Source organism: Triturus cristatus, chromosome 5_1, assembly GCF_964204655.1.
Source record: "Triturus cristatus chromosome 5_1, aTriCri1.1, whole genome shotgun sequence".
Taxonomy (NCBI): Eukaryota; Metazoa; Chordata; class Amphibia; order Caudata; family Salamandridae; genus Triturus; species Triturus cristatus.
In genome coordinates, this window is record NC_140587.1 from 22750146 (window position 1) to 22770584 (window position 20439).

The following is a 20439-nucleotide window of genomic DNA, read 5'->3' on the forward strand; positions in this document are numbered from 1 at the left end:
CTTACCACACATGTAGTCTTACATACATGTCTCCAGTGTTTATGCAGTTGTGCAAGCGTCCATGCAGATCTCTCTTGCACCTGACAGTAGACAGTCTCCAGAAGCACACTCTTAGCAGAGAGCAAGCTGTTTCTCCTGTACAGTCATGCGTACTATTCAGCACTGTGTGGTGTTTCAGATAGCAGTAAGTAACGCTAATACAATGAACATCACCAAGGCTCATTTCCTTTGCTAGAGTGTAGTACGTCATCCAGGTTACACATGTTCATGGTCTCAAAAAGCTGTTTGGACATGTGCTCTTTTCTGTATCTGAAAACTATAATCTAAATGTGTCACACTGTTAGAGTAATTATCACTTGCTCTACCACAGTAGTAAGTGTGCTTTCAAATTGCAAATCAAATTTCGTTTTCTGCCTAGAATCACACCATGACTCTGTGCGCACACAGGAATTGTTGTCAGAGATTTAATTTGTGTTACTCTGGTTCTTTTAGAATTGCATTCGTAGGAAAGGGGAAGCTTGTTTTCATGAACTGTGTTGGTTATCATTCAGCCCAAATTAATATGTCACAAATGAGAGGGCAATGCTAACACATTTGAAATCAACATGGTAGATTTTACTTCCACTCGTGCAATGGGTCATGTAGTTCCTACATGTTCAAAACTCCTATTAATCCTTACCACACATGTAGTGTTACATACATGTCTCCAGTGTTTATGCTTTTGTGCAAGCGTCTATGCAGATCTCTCTTGCACCTGACAGTAGACAGTCTCCAGAAGCACACTCTTAGCAGATAGCAAGCTGTTTCTCCTGTACAGTCATGCTTACTATTCAGCACCGTGTGGTGTTTCAGATAGCAGTGAGTAACGCTAATACATTGAACATCACCAAGGCTCATTTCCTTTGCTAGAGTGTAGTACGTCATCCAGGTTACACATGTTCATTGTCTCAAAAAGCTGTTTGGACATGTGCTCTTTTCTGTTTCTGAAAACTATAATGTAAATGTGTCAGACTGTTAGAGTAATTATCACTTGCTCTACCACAGTAGTAAGTGTGCTTTCAAATTGCAAATCAAATTTCGTTTTCTGCCTAGAATCACACCATGAGTCGGTGCACACAGGAATTGTTGTCAGAGATTTAATTTGTGTTACTCTGGTTCTTTTAGAATTGCATTCGTAGGAAAGGGGAAGCTTGTTTTCATGGACTGTGTTGGTTAGCATTCAGCCCAAATTAATATGTCACAAATGAGAGGACAATGCTAACACATTTGAAATCAACATGGTAGATTTTACTTCCACTGGTGCAATGGGCCATGTAGTTCCTACATGTTCAAAACTCCTACTAACCTTTACCACACATGTAGTCTTACACACATGTCTCCAGTGTTTATGCAGTTGTGCAAGCATCCATGCAGATCTCTCTTGCACCTGACAGTAGACAGTCTCCAGAAGCACACTCTTAGCAGAGAGCAAGCTGTTTCTCCTGTACAGTCATGCTTACTATTGAGGTTCCGTGAGAATCGTAATGGCACTTTCTGGGTGTGTTCGAACATGGACGAGTTTGGTATCTACGAACCGCAAATGACGAGTTTAGTGGGTGTACGCGTTTTCGCTACGCTACTATGTATGGTTCGTCTCATTCGTGGGTATGTCCATCTGAACCCTCGGGTTCCATTTTAGATACGGCATCCATTTTGTCTCTTGCCCTCAAGTAGCCAGCGAACGGACACTGTCCGCTTCGTGACCCTGGGATTCCCAAGCTTTCGTGGAGGACACGTGTTCCTTTGAAGGTGTCTTTATGATGAGGGGGATGACACGGCAAAGGCAGATGGCTCCGCTCGAGGCTCATTTTGCCGTGCCGGTCTATTGTTTCAGTCATGCATGCATTAGGCACGAGTCCTTTGATCCTGCAATCGAGTGTCCGATATTGCTCTTTACACTCTTTTTCCAATCTGTTGTGCATCCTTGTTTTTCCTTTACATCTGTTCCTGTCCCTTCTCCTAATTCGTTTACAATCAGAATGGAATGTGCTTAATGTGGGGATAATGTGCTTTTACAGTTGGGAACCGGCAATATTGCTGCAATTATGTTCCGGGCTTCTGAAACATGAATGCGACCCTTTTGAAGTTTACTGTGGGAACTGAGTTGTAACCTTTTGTTTGTCATGTTGTGCAATGACGAAAATGTGTATAAAAGGAGCGATCCACTTGTGCAATTTGAAGCAGTCTCTCAGAACCTACACGTTGTGTACTTCTTGCGATTTCTGTATCCCTGCAGTAAATAAACGCTGATCTTTGACGCCGCAGGAAGTGTCCCGTGTCTCTGTGTTTTGTACGCCGGAACAGGTAACCCACGAAGGTTTCAGGTGTTGTCCCCTGGCACCGCTGGGTCTTAGAATAACCCAGTCCTTCAGTTGGCGCCCACGTGGGGCGACATCAGCGGTACCGGTCCAAAGCCCGACGATCGTGAGGAACTTCGTGTGAAATCTCCGAGGGAAGGTGCACCCCGCTTCATCGATCCAGTTGTCGAAATAAGTGACCCGAAGACTTTTCCCGCGAAGATTCCCGCCTCCTGACGGCTGCGACGGACTGATGCCCTGACTGTCGACCTGTTTTGGCGCCTGGCGTAGTCCTTTGTACGGCGAGACGATAGACGGGCCTTCCTGGTGACGCCATTGCTCTTTCAGTTAAGTATTTGTGGGTCGCTCCCAGAGTTCTTGGTTAAACCTTGGTTGTTTGCATGGTTCCATTGCATTTGAGGTTCTTAATTGTTGGTTCTTAGTTGTTGGGTTTTATTTGACGATTGCAATTGCCAAAAACCGAGGGTCTTGCATTTTTTTGCGAGGACATCGAAATTCGATAGCCCTTGAAGTTTGTAAACTCGGTTAGTGTGCACGATGCCTGGCCGTAGTACTTTGTTTGGTTTCCTTAAATGTTGCAGCACGGATTCCCGACTGGAGGATTCATGTCCGATACCTCCAGTTGGAACTCCAATTTATTAGCTCTATAGTCGCCACGGAGTAGGTCCTATTGTATACAATGAATATTGGATTTGTTACACTAAAAATGATGGTGTTCTTAGTTGGCCATCGCATGGTAGCTTCGAAACTGCAATATTAGATAATCTTGAAGCTAAATTGTTTAAAAAGAAGGTTAGGCCGGCCATGTTTGATTCCTTTCGGTTCTGGCGTAAAGAGGCCAAGCAGAAAGAAATTAAACAGATTAAGAAAAATAAGAGAGAAGGTGTTATTACGGTGATGCAAAATGCAGAACAGTATCAGCGAGACAAAGACGAGAAGGAGCAGGAAGTTTGTGCTAGACTTCATCATATGGCGGTGGATAAATGTTATCCGGTTTTACCGTCTAGTCCTGATAAGACGGGAGAAGAAGTGGTAGAAGATCCCATATTGTCTTATCTATTGAAATCACCACCTCCCTATGCACCGGATACTGTGGGTCCTGTGATTCCTCCTGTTCCTCAACCTGTTATTCTGGCTGCTGCTGGTCAGCCTGTCGTTCCTCCTGTTCTTCCGAATCCCCTTGTGCCACAAATTGTTCATCCTTCTTTACCAGCACTTTTTCCTACTGCTCCTTTGCCAGTATCTCATCAGCCCAATCTTGCTACTACTCCCGTTATCCCGACTACCGCTACTGCTGCTACGTTTACTCCTAATGTTGTTGCTCCTGTGCTTCCTTCTTCTTCTCCTTCCGTTCGTAGTCGTATATTTAATGCTGTCGCTAATCTCTATTCTCCCCTTTTCGGACCAATACTCGGGTCTGATCTTTCTGATGTCGCCCAGAGGCGCAGTCAAATTCCTGACGGTAGGGAACGTGAGTCGTTAGTGAAAATGGCGCGTAAATGGGTTAGGCATCCTGCGAAGTACACTTCGCGTATAGTTTTTGAGACATTTTCCCAATTCAATGAGCCCACACAAAGATTCGTGTTCAAGGAAATGTGTAAATCCTTGAGAGAAGAGTGGGATAATGAGGAGGTAGACAATGTACCGCCCGAGATCACTGAACTTCAGAATCAGTTTTCGGCTGGTATGATTGTGGGTGGTAATGTCCGACGTGCTTTAGAGCGTCTGTTATCTTTTCGATCTACAGTACAACCTCGAGCATTGTTTAAGGACGACACTGAGGAGCGGACGGCTCAACCTGGTCAGTATCCTATGCGGGAAGTCCCCCCAGTATGGATGCCAGGTGATCCTGCTGCTAATCCTGTTGTCCCACCACACTTTCAGAGAGTTTGGATACACCTCCCATGGAAGCGATCGGAAGTTTTGCAGGTAAAGCAAACTTTGCCTGACCCCCGCAAAAATCCCGCAGGTTATTATAAGGAGTTGTCCCAATTAGTGGATGCTACTGTCATGAACCTTGCCGATATTGACATGTTGTTTGGTAATGTAGTCCCTCAACCGATTTGGGCGAAAATCCGTCAAGAGAATCACGCAGCTGAGTTAGGCGGTGATTGGGCTGCTCTTGCGGCGGCTGACGGACGGCAAGTTGGTGGGGCTAAACCTGAACAGCTCATTGAGAATCTGCCCCAGAGGATAATTACACTTATGAAGACACTTATGCCAGCAATAATTGGGACAAATTGTCTGCGTGCAAACAAAAGAAGGGCGAGAGTGTCTCCGATTTCTTTACGAGATTTGAGGAAGCATTTATCGATCATAGTGGTCAGGATATGAGCTCTGAGGGAGGTCAGCGATTGTTCGTTGATAAATTTGTATCGAATTTGTTGCCTGAACTCAGCAACAAGTTGAAGAATTCTGAAAGTTCGTGGGCCGTTTCTACTACTGCTCAGATATTAGCCACGGCCCAATACTATGAGAATAGAGAGAAAGAAGAAAGCGAACTCGCAGATAAGAAAACGAAGGATCTTAAAACTAAGGTCTTGTTGCAGCAAGCGTATCCTCCGCGCTCGAATCAAAATGACTCGCAACAGCCAACTCGATTACAATCGCAGTTTTCTAGATCGCAGTCGCGTACTGACTCCTCTACACCTCGCTCTATGTTGGGGTATAATCAATGCGCATATTGTAGGGGTGAGGGCCATCTGAAGTTTAATTGTCCAGTTTTGCGTGACCGCAACAATGGTGTTTCGGCTCGAGGAGGTCGTAGTGGTCCTCAACAAGCGTCACGTGGTAGAGGTCGTGGTGTTACTCAGAATCAGACTGAGCGTTTTGCCACTTCATCAGACTCGCAAAATTGCTTTGATCGGCGCGATCCATCGTCTGGTAGATCTGCACAGTATCATGTGGACGACTATTATGTCGAGCATGATGTTGATGCTGATGGTAATTACTAGGACAGCCATAGACAAAGTAAGGGAGTAGTATCAGTTCCGGTTGATCAGAGAGGGCCTTATGTCGCAGTTGCCACATTGGGCGTAGTTGAGCCTTTTCTGTTGGACACTGGTGCAGCAAAAAGTTCTATCATACATTCGAAACTCCCTGGCGCACCTTTGTCTGGCTTAACGAATGTTTCCGTTGGATTCTCTGGCGCCCCCGTTAGCAATCCAGTTTCTAGCCCTTTGCCCCTTACAATTGGGTCCCGTGAGTTAGAAGCTCCTTTGATTTTGACTACTGGTTGTGGTGAGAATCTTTTGGGCCTGGATTTGTTGAAGCGGTTATATGCGACTTTGTACTGTTCTCCCGCGGGAGTGGAGCTTACGTTGGGTCAGAGAGTGATCTCTCCTATGTATTTGTCGACTGATAAGCTCCCACCGGAATTGAGTTCTCTTCCTGAGTCTTTGTGGGCGACAGGTCCCAATGATGTGGGCCTGTTGGATATACCACCTTATGTTGTTCAATTGAAATCAAATGTGCGACTGCCACGCATTCCCCAGTATCGTATCTCTCTTGATGGAGAACGAGCACTATTAGCGATCATTTACGATTTGATTGATAAAGATGTTATTGAAGAAACTCGGGGTAACGTGTGTAATAGTCCTGTGTTACCTATTTTGAAACGAACTGATCCATCCAAGCCTCCTGTGTATCGTTTTGTTATTGATTTAAGGGAGGTAAATAAAATTGTTATTCCACAGTTTCCCGTGGTGCCTGACATTACGGCTTTGCTGACTCTGATTCCAGCTTCTGCATCATGGTTCTCGGTAATTGATCTGAAGAATGCTTTCTTTAGCATTCCACTTGCTGAGGAAAGCAGAGATCTATTCGGTTTCTCATTAGGTGGTCGCAGCTTCAGGTTCAAACGCGCACCTCAGGGCTACTGTGAGAGTCCATCGATCTACAGCCAAGCTCTTAAGAGTCAACTTGATGCGTTTGTGTTACCGGCTGGTGCGGCCTTGATACAGTACGTTGATGATCTGTTGGTAGCTGCTGACACTGAACAGATTTGTAGAACTGCTACAGTATCACTGTTACAGCATCTCTGTGACTTACATCACAAAGTGTCACCTTCTAAACTACAATATTGTTGTCAAGAAGTAACCTATCTAGGTCACTTATTGTCAAAGGTGGGAAGAAGGTTGACCCCTGAAAGAATCGCAGCAATTGCTCGAATGACTGTGCCAATAACTCAGAGAGATGTGCGTGCCTTTCTCGGTATCACGTCATACTACAGGCAGTGGATTCCGAACTTTTCACTGTTAGCGAAGCCATTGATAGCTCTCACGTGCAAGGATGTTTCGACTCCTTTGCCATGGACGGAAGAATGTCAGAAAAGTTTTTCTGAACTACGTGATGCGCTGTGTTCGGCTCCTGTGTTAGGTACTCCTGATTACAGTAAGCCATTTACACTATACGTTCACGAGAGAGAAGGTTGTGCGTTGAGTGTCTTGACGCAACAATTTGGTGGTAAGCAGCGTCCGTATGCTTATTTTTCCGCGACTTTAGACCCGGTAGCTAGAGCGTTGCCAAGTTGCTTGAGAGCGACAGCGGCAGCTGCGGTGTCTATTCGACAATCCGCAGGTCTGGTCATGGATAATATGCTCATAGTGATGGTTCCGCATGCAGTTGACACTCTCCTGAATCGGACAAAAACTCAACATCTGACGAGTGCAAGGTTGTCCGGGTATGAGTTGACACTTTTGGCAAGTCATATACAGATCAAGCGTTGTAATGTGCTGAATCCGGCGACATTGTTGCAGATTAATATGGAATCAGATGATGTACCACCACATGATTGTTATTTACGAACTGAGAAAGAAACGAAGGGTCGGGTGGACCTGAAAAACACTCCATTGACAGACCCCGATGGCACTTTGTATGTTGATGGTTCATGTTTTAAGTTGCTGAATGGTGATGTGACGACTGCGTATGCTGTAGTGACGTTGAGTACGGTTGTGGAAACTGCGAGATTGAATCAGAATTCAGCGCAAGCTGCAGAATTGATTGCGTTGACAAGAGCGTGTGTTTTATCTAAGGGAAAGCGAGTGAATGTGTTTACCGACAGTCAGTATGCGTTTGGTGTTGCACATAGTTTTGGTCGATTGTGGAGAGAAAGAGGATTTTTGACATCGCATGGTACGAAGATCCAACACGGACAGCTCGTGAACAATCTTTTGGACGCACTTACATTGCCTAAACAGGTGGCGATCAATAAATGTAGTGCGCATCGAAAGGTTACGGATGATGTTGGTCGTGGTAATGCATTTGCGGATGAGATTGCTAAAGAAACGGCTAAGAATCTTCTAACCCGAATGTATGTTACGAGTTCAGTAAGGTGGCCGACGGAGACTGGTATGTGTGAAGACACTGTTGAGAGCGTGAAAGCAATTCAGAATGAGGCCACTGAAGCTGAGAAGATCAAGTGGAAAGAAAGCACGGGAAAGTTAGACACGCATGGATGTTGGGTTGACTTGTCAGAATATCAGAGGTGGATGTTACCGGATGCATATGTGCTAGCCGTTGTGACTATGGCTCACGGCTTGTCACACATTAGTGTGAAAGGTATATGTAAGTTATTGTCCCCTGTATGGAAGAACGATGGTATTGCTAAATGTGCTGAGAGGGTGGTTAAGAGTTGTATGGTGTGTTTGATGCATAATCCTGGCAAGGGCACCCCCACTCCACCCGGTCATTTTGCTCCTCCTGCCTGTCCCTTTGAGGTTATCCAACTGGACTTCATCCATATGGAGAGATGCAATAATCTGAAGTACTTTTTGGTTGTGGTTTGTGCGTTCTCCAGATGGATCGAGGCCTATCCTCTTAAGGATAATACTGCCCTGTCCACAGCGAAAGTCCTACTGAAGGAATACTTTCCTCGGTATGGAATGCCACGGATTGTGTGGTCAGATAACGGAAGCGAGTTTGTGGGAAGCGTGATGCAGAGTGTGTGTAAGGGCCTTGGAATTCGACAGAAATTCCATAGCGCCAATCATCCCCAGGCAGCGGGTTTGGTTGAAGGGTACAATGGTACTCTGAAACTGAAACTTGCAAAGATACAAGCTACGACTGGTTTGTCATGGCCTGATGCCTTGCCTCTGGCTCTCTTATCGACCAGAGCGACTGTGCACTCTCGAGTAGGGCTCAGCCCATATGAGATTGTGTTCGGCCGCCCTGCGAACATTTGGGGAGTCCCGAGGCCTAAGGCCTTTGATAGTCTCGAGTATCCAATGCTAATTGATTATCTTCATGATCTGACTGCTAAACTGAGGTTAATTCATCAACAGGTCTTTGAAGCTTTACCGGCACAGACAGAGGGTCCTGGGCATCGGCTTCAACCGGGTGACTGGGTTGTTACCCGCAATTTTGGCAGAAAACGTAACTTGGAGCCGAGATTTGTGGGTCCCTTTCAAGTGCTGCTCGCTACAAGGACGGCAGTTTGGCTGGAAGGCAGGAAAAACTGGGTGCACGCCACCCATACCAAGAAAGTCCCAATCCCTTTACCAGCAGACAGTTGGGTGAGAACTGGTATTGCGGCAACGGAAACCGAGACCCCTGTATGCTTTGTGCCGTTTAGTGATGCTCAACCTGTAAGAGACAATTCATTGCAGCCAGACACATCTGTTGAGCCGTCAATTTTGGAGAACTCAAGGTCTGCAGTGTCATCTGATCGACTGAATACTGTTTCACCAGTTGAACAATTATTTGAAGAGCAGACTCGACCTGGAAGAAATCGATATTTTCTTCGCCCACGTAACAAAGACTAATAACATTTTTCTTATATTTTCCTTTACTGTTGCCATGAGCATTAAGAACAATTACATCCTTTTCTGATTTTTGAGCTTCTTTTTGTGTGTGCCTCTTTACAGCTGAGAGATTTTTATTAAATTGAGTGTTTGTTTAAGAAAACCTATCATCCGGGTTAACTGTAGGGCCGTGCGGGTACTCCTTTCTGTTTAGCAGGTTCCTGACATTAGGTCGGTTACTTTTTATCGACTCCTGGGAACTCCTGGGAATTGATAATCGCTACTCAGAACGAAGTGCGTCAAGGACGTCACGGACGGTTTTTAGAGGATGGCATTCTCTAAGCTGTTGGAAGTAGAAAGGATGTCGGCGCAAAGATCAAAATTGCATAACATTATACGAACGAAATGTTTTTTGTTTCAGGTATTCCTGCTGTTTCTGACTGTATCTATGCTATTGGTGGGTGGAGTGTATTTTGGAATACAGTCGTTGTTGCCTTCCATTTCACCTACCTTTTCTCCTAAACTAAGTTCTGTTACCAATGTTTCTCCACATTCCTTTCATCCTCTGCCCCAACATTAACAGGTTAGACGTGCGGAATTCATGAATAATTCCTTCGTTCAACTCCTACATCAGCATCAGTTGGTGATGAATACTACCAATTGTTGGGTGTGCGGGTTAATGCCACATACCATGGATAGGGGTATTCCGTATTTGGTTCTTCTTTATAGTTCCCAAGGGTCAGCTCGAGCATTTCAAACTATGTTCCGTAGTGCACTAGATTCCTACCCCAGTCGAGAGCCACGCTCTGCAAACTTCGGTCCTGGTCCGTATCACAAGCCTTTGGCGATAGCGATTGCTGATTTAGATAGAGATATTTTTGATGCATCGCTTATTCCAGATGAAGAGGTGCAAGCCTATAAAGATCTGAGTGAGGCTGAGTATAGTATGTCAGTGGGTGATAGACAGCTTAAGAGCTCATCTCCAATATGGATCGTACCCCACCTCGGTAACTTCTGCTTGAAAGGTCTTGGTCGAAATCCGAGAGCACAACTTGGGAAGAGTGCTTGTACTGATACGTATGTGCTACCGATGCTCTCTTCCCCTGTTTTCTTGACTGCCAAGGGTACCTATTTCGTATGTTATGAACGTGCATATACATGGTTGCCCCGTGACTTCTCGGGTACCTGTTATATTGCGAATCTTTTGCCACCAACTTTCACAGTTGCCTCAGACTACCACAAGACTAGAGTCGTGAGATGCGTTATTAGTGAAGAGGACACTGCCGGTCAAGAAGCAGGAGACTTCTTTAAGGGTTTCTTGCCGTTTTGGGGACCTATGGTTAATAGTAGGAACCTGAGACAGTTGACCCGTGTGGTAGAGTCGACTGCTAACATAACTGCGAGTGCTCTTGGTAATTTAACAGCAGAACTTCAGGCGGATAGACTTATGACGTTGCAGAACCGTATGGTTCTAGACGTTGTTCTTGCAGATAGAGGTGGTGTGTGCAAAGTGATCCATTCGAGCTGTTGTATTTTTATTCCTGACAACGCTCCAACTGTTTACCAAGCCATCTCGAAGTTACATAAGATCTCCGAGTCCATACACGTGGACGAAGGTGGTTGGACACTTCTAGGATGGTTTTGGGGCCTGATATCAACTTGGGGTTGGAAGATTCTGATGATCGTAGGGGTTGTTGTAACGTTTTTGTTCACGTGTTGTCTTTGTGTGCAGTGTGGTCCTGCCTTATGTGGTCTTTGTGCCACAACGTGTATAAGACGGCCATCTGTTACCAAGGAGACATTGATGGATAGAATGATGTTCCAGCAACAACTAAACGATTTGATGAATATCGAAATCGATTCTGATCTCGACTAGTGCTTGCCTACATGAGGGCAAAAGGAGCGTCTGAGGTTCCGTGAGAATCGTAATGGCACTTTCTGGGTGTGTTCGAACATGGACGAGTTTGGTATCTACGAACCGCAAATGACGAGTTTAGTGGGTGTACGCGTTTTCGCTACGCTACTATGTATGGTTCGTCTCATTCCTGGGTATGTCCATCTGAACCCTCGGGTTCCATTTTAGATACGGCATCCATTTTGTCTCTTGCCCTCAAGTAGCCAGCGAACAGACACTGTCCGCTTCGTGACCCTGGGATTCCCAAGCTTTCGTGGAGGACACGTGTTCCTTTGAAGGTGTCTTTATGATGAGGGGGATGACACGGCAAAGGCAGATGGCTCCGCTCGAGGCTCATCTTGCCGTGCCGGTCTATTGTTTCAGTCATGCATGCATTAGGCACGAGTCCTTTGATCCTGCAATCGAGTGTCCGATATTGCTCTTTACACTCTTTTTCCAATCTGTTGTGCATCCTTGTTTTTCCTTTACATCTGTTCCTGTCCCTTCTCCTAATTCGTTTACAGTCAGAATGGAATGTGCTTAATGTGGGGATAATGTGCTTTTACAGTTGGGAACCGGCAATACTGCTGCAATTATGTTCCGGGCTTCTGAAACATGAATGCGACCCTTTTGAAGTTTACTGTGGGAACTGAGTTGTAACCTTTTGTTCGTCATGTTGTGCAATGACGAAAATGTGTATAAAAGGAGCGATCCACTTGTGCAATTTGAAGCAGTCTCTCAGAACCTACACGTTGTGTACTTCTTGCGATTTCTGTATCCCTGCAGTAAATAAACGCTGATCTTTGACGCCGCAGGAAGTGTCCCGTGTCTCTGTGTTTTGTACGCCGGAACAGGTAACCCACGAAGGTTTCAGGTGTTGTCCCCTGGCACCGCTGGGTCTTAGAATAACCCAGTCGTTCACTATTCAGAACTGTGTGGTGTTTCAGATAGCAGTGAGTAACGCTAATACATTCAACATCACCAAGGCTCATTTCCTTTGCTGGAGTGTAGTACGTCATCCAGGTTACACATGTTCATGGTCTCAAAAAGCTGTTTGGACATGTGCTCTTTTCTGTTTCTAAAAACTATAATGAAAATGTGTCAGACTGTTAGAGTAATTATCACTTGCTCTACCACAGTAGTAAGTGAGCTTTCAAATTGCAAATCAAATTTTGTTTTCTGCCTACAATCACACCATGAGTCTGTGTGCACACAGGAATTGATGTCAGAGATTTAATTCGTGTTACTCTGGTTCTTTTAGAATTGCATTCGTAGGAAAGGGGAAGCTTGTTTTCATGAACTGTGTTGGTTAGCATTCAGCCCAAATTAATATGTCACATATGAGAGGGCAATGCTAACACATTTGAAATCAACATGGTAGGTCTTACTTCCACTCGTGCAATGGGTCATGTAGTTCCTACATGTTCAAAACTCCTATTAACCCTTACCACACATGTAGTCTTACATACATGTCTCCAGGGTTTATGCAGTTGTGCAAGCGTCCATGCAGATCTCTCTTGCACCTGACAGTAGACAGTCTCCAGAAGCACACTCTTAGCAGAGAGCAAGCTGTTTCTCCTGTACAGTCATGCTTACTAATCAGCACTGTGTGGTGTTTCAGATAGCAGTGAGTAACGCTAATACATTGAACATCACCAAGGCTCATTTCCTTTGCTAGAGTGTAGTACGTCATCCAGGTTACACATGTTCATGGTCTCAAAAAGCTGTTTGACATGTGCTCTTTTCTGAAAACTATAATGAAAATGTGTCAGTCTGTTAGAGTAATTATCACTTGCTCTACCACAGTAGTAAGTGTGCTTTCAAATTGCAAATCAAATTTCGTTTTCTGCCTAGAATCACACCATGAGTCTGTGCGCACACAGGAATTGTTGTCAGAGATTCAATTTGTGTTACTCTGGTTCTTTTAGAATTGCATTCGTTGGAAAGGGGAAGCTTGTTTTCATGAGCTGAGTTGGTTAGCATTCAGCCCAAATTAATATGTCACAAATGAGAGGGCAATGCTAACACATTTGAAATCAACATGGTAGATTTTCCTTCCACTCGTGCAATGGGTCATGTAGTTTGTACATGTTCAAAAGTCCTATTAACCCTTACCACACATGTAGTCTTACATACATGTCTCCAGTCTTTATGCAGTTGTGCAAGCGTCCATGCAGATCTCTCTTGCACCTGACAGTAGACAGTCTCCAGAAGCACACTCTTAGCAGAGAGCAAGCTGTTTCTTCTGTACAGTCATGCTTACTATTCAGCACTGTGTGGTGTTTCAGATAGCAGTGAGTAACGCTAATATATTGAACATCACCAAGGCTCATTTCCTTTGCTGGAGTGTAGTACGTCACCCAGGTTACACATGTTCCTGGTCTCAAAAAGCTGTTTGGACATGTGCTCTTTTCTCTTTCTGAAAACTATAATGTAAATGTGTCAGACTGTTAGAGTAATTATCACTTGCTCTACCACAGTAGTAAGTGTGCTTTCAAGTTGCAAATCAAATTTCGTTTTCTGCCTAGAATCACACCATGAGTCTGTGTGCACACAGGAATTGTTGTCAGAGATTTAATTTGTGTTACTCTGGTTCTTTTAGAATTGCATTCGTAGGAAAGGGGAAGCTTGTTTTCATGAACTGTGTCGGTTAGCATTCAGCCCAAATTAATATGTCACAAATGAGAGGGCAATGCTAACACATTTGAAATCAACATGGTAGATTTTCCTTCCACTCGTGCAATGGGTCATGTAGTTTGTACATGTTCAAAAGTCCTATTAACCCTTACCACACATGTAGTCTTACATACATGTCTCCAGTGTTTATGCAGTTGTGCAAGCGTCCATGCAGATCTCTCTTGCATCTGACAGTAGACAGTCTCCAGAAGCACACTCTTAGCAGAGATCAAGCTGTTTCTCCTGTACAGTCATGCTTACTAATCAGCACTGTGTGGTGTTTCAGATAGGAGTGAGTAACACTTATACATTCAACATCACCAAAGCTCATTTCCTTTGCTGTAGTGTAGTCACTCACCCAGGTTACACATGGTCATAGTCTCAACTAGCTGTTAGGACATGTGCTCTTTTCTGCTTCTGAAAACTATAAGGAAAATGTGTCAGACTGTTATAGTAATAATCACTTGCAAAAAACCAGTAGTAAATGTGCTTTCAAATTGCAAATCAAATTTCTGTCTAGAATCACACCATGAGTCTCTGTGCACACAGGTATTGTTCTCAGAGATTTAATTTGTGTTGGTTTTATTGTGTTTTTCACTCGTAGGAAAGGGGTAGATAGTATTATAAGATTTAAAAAGCTCAAAAAAAATATAGTAATATATTTAAATTACATAAAGGTATTTTTTTTTAGTTTCTTTCAGGTATTGCTGAACAACAGTGAAATAAATTAAAGATGCCTATAAAATCAAGAAAGAGAAAAGAACAGAAAAAACATTTATATTTGAAGACAACTGAAGGACCCAAATTAGTTGAAGATCCTCATGTTGGAAAAAAGAAAAAGTCTTCTGGGAAGCAGACTAAGGATTTTTTTAAAAAATATCTTCAAAAAAAGAAAACATTTGAAAAATGTCCCCACCGCAAATAGTGTTTCAAGTATAAAACAACAGGACAAAAGTGAGAAATTACTAAATGCTAATGTACAATCAGAAGCAATAAAGATTGACTTAAAAAGAAAAACAGCATTTAAAGACATTCGTAGAAAAATGTTTCAGAGAAGAGTGATGTCCAATTTGCTAAAGGATGTGAAAAAAAAGATGAAAGCGAAATTTTATAAGAGAAAGAAAGATATTGAATCAATTGTAGCTAAGGCTTTAGATTTAAAAAGAAAACTATTCATTTTAATTTTGAACAGGATCCGTACATTACATAAAATGGTCAATGTAATGAAGTCACAAAGCAAAACGAAAAGAGTAGTGAAAAGTAATAACTTTTGTAAAGTGTTTTTAGGAGAATGGATGCATAGTTCAAGTACTGAACCATTTTTTAATGAAGAGAGTTATCTTCAAAGTAATAGTTTTCTGCATGCAGTTGACACCAGAGGTCGTGCTTATGAAGTGAAAGATGGTTGTGTAATGGAAAAGGAGAAAATGGTTCCAAGAAATGAGGAAGAAGTGATAGCTGAGGAGGTTATGGGGAGACGTCCTAAAGCCCCAGTGTACACTTGGAATTGTTGTAGTATTTGTACTGTACGACAAGAATCTATTGATAAATTACGTGAGTTTCTAAGAGAATATAGTAAAAAAAGTGTTAAATGGAAGATTAAGGTGCTTCAAAGACTAGATCCATGTAGAGTGAGAGAGAATACTGGTTTGCAATCTGTGTCAGATGTAGAGAAGGTTACTGATGAAATTCAGGTTTGTTACTTTGGTCCGGAACAAGAAAGTGCAGGTAATGACACAGTTATTGAAGAAACTGTGGAAGAGAATGTAGAACCCACTGTTAGTAAAAATTTTGAAGATCAAATGACAAAATTTACTATCATCTCTAATGAAAGACCAAATATTACTTGTATTTGTTGCCTGGAGAAGCCATTATAAAATTCAAACAAGAAATGCTGATCTGTATAAAAAAAGTGAAAATGAAGATAATTATAAGTGGAAGGATTTTGCAACAGATATATTTCTGGAAAATAGTTTTGATTTGGGTGAAGATCAGCGTATTTGTAAATACTGTTATAACAAGTTAGAATAAAATAAAATGCCAGCCAGAGCTGTACATAATAATTTAGAATTGGTTGATATTCCTGCAGAACTTTCTGATTTAAATACGTATGAGTCTATACTCATTCAATGTGTCCATCCGTTTCAGACCATAGTGCGTATGGAGCCCAAAACAGGTAAATTACCTCCTTCGGATTTACATAGAGGTTTAAAAGGGAGAGTTGTCTATTTGCCATTGGATTTGAAAAAAAATATGGAAACAATTGATGCAGATAGATTGGAAACTGAACCATTAGTTATTCTGGTTAATGGAGTACCAACAAAGAATAAGAAAATTTGGCAGGAGCTGGTAGATGTACGAAAAGTACAAAGAGCAAATTTATATTTGAAAAGAAATAATAAATGGTATGAAACAATTTATATGGATGAAGATGAAGAAGTTTTACTACGAGACTCAGGAATACCAGCTGGGCAACTTGAAAAAGTGGATAAGTCAAAAGAAGAAGAAATTTATGAACATTTCAGCGTTACAACAAACAAATGATGGAGGGAATGCTGACAATGCAGACATTCTCCCCCAGTCAAGAGATCTGGGTTAAATCCATCGTTCTTTTGCCCACTACGCAACCCCAGTTCAGACATGGCCATATGCAAATCAGTCTTGACCCTGTGCCTCATGGGAACAGTCCAGCCGGACGATGGATGGTTTTAACCCAGATCTCTTGACTGGGGGAGAATGTCTGCATTGTCAGCATTCCGTCCATCATTTGTTTGTTGTAACGCTTTTCGCCCTAAGTGGGATGGGTATTCCCAGACGTGGGACCCGTGCTCACTACGCCACTGGAGTCAAGCTATCCTGGCTGATGACGGCTGATAGCCAGAAACCGGTCCTAGGATGCTTGATTCCGGTCCAGGGAAGACATGGCTTGGCAGTTCGGGCTGGACTGTTCCCATGAGGCACAGGGTCAAGACTGATTTGCATATGGCCATGTCTAAACTGGGGTGGCGTAGTGGGCAAAAGAACGATGGATTTAACCCAGATCTTTTGACTGGGGGAGAATGTCTGCATTGTCAGCATTCCGTCCATCATTTGTTTGTTGTAACGCTATTCGCCCTAAGTGGGATGGGTTTTCCCAGACGTGGGACCCGTGCTCACTACGCCACTGGAGTCAAGCTATCCTGGCTGATGACGGCTGATAGCCAGAAACCGGTCCTAGGATGCTTGATTCCGGTCCAGAGAAGACATGGCTTGGCAGTTCGGGCTGGACTGTTCCCGTGAGGCACAGGGTCAAGACTGATTTGCATATGGCCATGTCTAAACTGGGGTGGCGTAGTGGGCAAAAGAACGATGGATTTAACCCAGATCTCTTGACTGGGGGAGAATGCTGCATTGTCAGCATTCCGTCCATCATTTGTTTGTTGAACATTTCAGCATACATCCTTTTCATTCAAAAGAAGTTATGGCAAACACTATTGATCTGTTTCAGATGAAAAAAGCAAAAGGAACTCCCGTGAGTGTATGGGAGGAGAGCTTGGAAGCTCGATGTTTTCCCCAGCTGTTTCCTACAGGAAAAGGTGGACGATATGATGAACGCCCAGTACAGATTCCTGCTTCTGAGTATGGGACTACAAGATTATATGCAGAAGATCCAAGATTTCGTCAAAGTATTCCTTATTTGTTCCATCTTTTATTTGAAAGTGACTTGTCTGCACTATCTTATGCAGTAAATCACATTTTAAAAAGTGGAGTACATTTACATAATGTGTCTGCAAAGGATTTTATGAACAAAGTGCAACAGCGAGATGATCATTTGGAATCACAATTGATGAATCTGATGGCTTGTCCGCGTGGAAGTAATGAATATTGGTACCGACGCCATGGAGAATTGAAATGTATGTTACGGAATTTAGGAACTCCTACATGGTTTCTCACCCTAAGCTGTGCTGAGTACGCTTGGGATGATCTTCTGGATTTTCTTCGAGAGGCAAATTCAAATATTGAAAACATTCAATACAAGACAGCAGGAGAATTGTGCTCATTGGATCCGGTTAATGTTTGCAGATATTTCAATCATAGATTTGAGGCTATGATGTCCTTCATCTGCAATAAAAAAAATCCACCTCTTGGAGAAGTTGTGGATTTCTTTTGGAGAAAAGAGTACCAAGCAAGAGGTGCTCCTCATATTCATATGCTGTTGTGGATCAAGGATGCCCCAAAATTTGGAACAGATTCTGATGATGCAGTTTTAAGTTTCATCGAAGAATATGCAACATGTGCTATACCTAAAAGCTTAAAAGAGCAAGTTTTACGTTCCCAAAGTCATCGGTGTGGAAAATACTGTCGACGAAATTACAAGAGTAAAGAAAAATTCTACACAAAATGTCGATTTGGATTTCCACGACCTGTTCTTTCAAAAGGAAGAGTCAACAGTTTTATGTCAGCTGTGCGACATACTATTACAAGAAAATCTCCCAAAAATACGTACAACCTAAGAAGAAAAGAAGAGTCAAAATATATAAATGACTACAACCCAGTCATTTTATCCATGTGGAATGCTAACATGGATATACAGTATGTTGCTGACAATTCTATTGCTGTTGCTTGGTATGTCACATCTTACATCACTAAATTTGAGAAAACGGAATTGAAGGAAATGTGGGAAGAGATTTCTCACGAGAAGACTGTCAGTAAGAAGCTATACAGTTTCAGTTTAAAGATGTTATCGCATCGAGAAATTGGATCCTACGAATGCTCAGATAGGTTATCATCTTAAAGTCTGTACTCCAAATCCAGAAGAATAATTTGGGTAAGTTTAGGCCTTGCAGGAATGCGAAATCGGGTACTGAAATCTGTTGGAGAAATTGAATTTTTGGCAGAGAATGACCCGGAAAGTACAGATATTTTGAAATCAAACATGTTGGACACATATTACCCAAAAAAGAAGTCGTCATCTTGAGAACATGTGTCTCTATGAAGTGCTGCAGAACTACATTTTTACACGGAAAGCCACAGAAGACATCAACAATGGAAAATATAAAGTCATTGGTGAGGAAGGATGTTTGGTGAAGCAAACAAAAGGAAGTTTGATTAATCACAGGAAGCTGAGTTGCGACACTCCTGACAAAAAGGAATTTTACTACTTAGCACTTTTACAGCTGTTTAAACTATGGTGTTCAGAGGATGAATTACTTGGAGATTTTCACAGCTATGAAGATTCCTTTAATGCATGTAAAGATACGATTGAATGCAGTACTTTCACAAATTATGTACAAATGTTAAATGAAGAAATTGAACAGGAAGCTACAATTGCAGCTGATGTAGCTAGAGACAGTTCTCTAGACAGCCAAAGTTCTGGAACGCTCAGTCAAGATCCCCTAGGACAACCAATCGTAGAAAATGAAGCTGCAATAGCCATGACTGAAGTGGAAACAGCTATGAATCAAGCTCAGGAAGATTTACAAGACTTACCAAATTTGGAACAGCAACTGAATGAAGAACAACAACAAATTTATGAAGAAGTCACAAAAAAAATTGATCATGGATTACTACATGAAAAGAAAGAGTGCTCATGCACATCATTTGAACCAATCAGGATGTATGTGAGTGGACAAGCTGGAACTGGAAAAAATTTCCTAATTAAAGTCATCAGAAGCTACCTACAGCAAAAAACAGATTAAACTTTGTCTTGTGTTGTTACTGCTCCAACTGGGTTAGCAGCATATAACATAAAAGGAATTACCTTACATCGCTTGCTAATGTTACCAGTGGAGCATGAGAACAAAATAGAATATCACAAGCTAACAGGAGAAGCATGCTTTGAAGTTTCAAGAGTGTTGAAGAAGATGCAAGTTTATTGATGAGGTAAGCATGGTATCAAACTTAATGCTTGCCTTTGTGCATTTAAGAATGCAGCACATTCTAAAGAGAGACTATGACGTGTTATTTGGTGGAAAACATGTTATAGTTTTTGGGGATCTTCTGCAGCTCACTCCAGTTAAAGGACAACCAGTGTTTAATACTGTGACACATGAAGAAACGAAGAAGTCATTAGGAAGTATTGGTAATGCGAATATTTGGTCATTCTTTGAGTACAAAGAACTCACTACCAATATGAGGCAAGCAAATGATGAAGATTATGCAAGTATTCTGAAAGATATCAGAATTGGACTACTCACAGAAGTTGGCAGAAAAGCATTACAGAGTCGGTTGCTACATAATTTATTTCCAAGTGAAGAAATAGTTGCAGAGAAAATATACAAGAACATTGCAGAAAAAAATACTGTAATCTGCTTAATGCCAACACTACGTGAATGCTCGATATTCAATGAGGAACTTTTGAAATTGGAAAAGGAAGAGATTAAGAAAATGGAAGCAGTGGACAAAATTCAGCATAAAGGAATTTCTATTACATTAACAGGCACATTGAAAAATAAATTGGATTCTCTAGAGAAGAACATTTCGAAAACAGCTGGATTAGAAAAAAATCTTTATGTTTGTATGAACTGTCGAGTATTTTTAAGAAGAAATTTGGATGTACAAAAAGGTTTAGTGAATGGAGCTATGGGTAAAGTTGTGGGTTTTGTGAAATACCAGAAAAAAGATGAGATTGAATTTTTAAAAATAAAATTTGATCAGATTGAAGAGGTTAAAGATATTAGTCGTTGTTCAGTCCGTTTTTTGCTTGTAAAAGATTTATATGTACGTAGGAAGCAGTTTCCGTTTTCTCTAGCATATGCTGTAACTATTCACAAATCTCAAGGATTAACTGTAG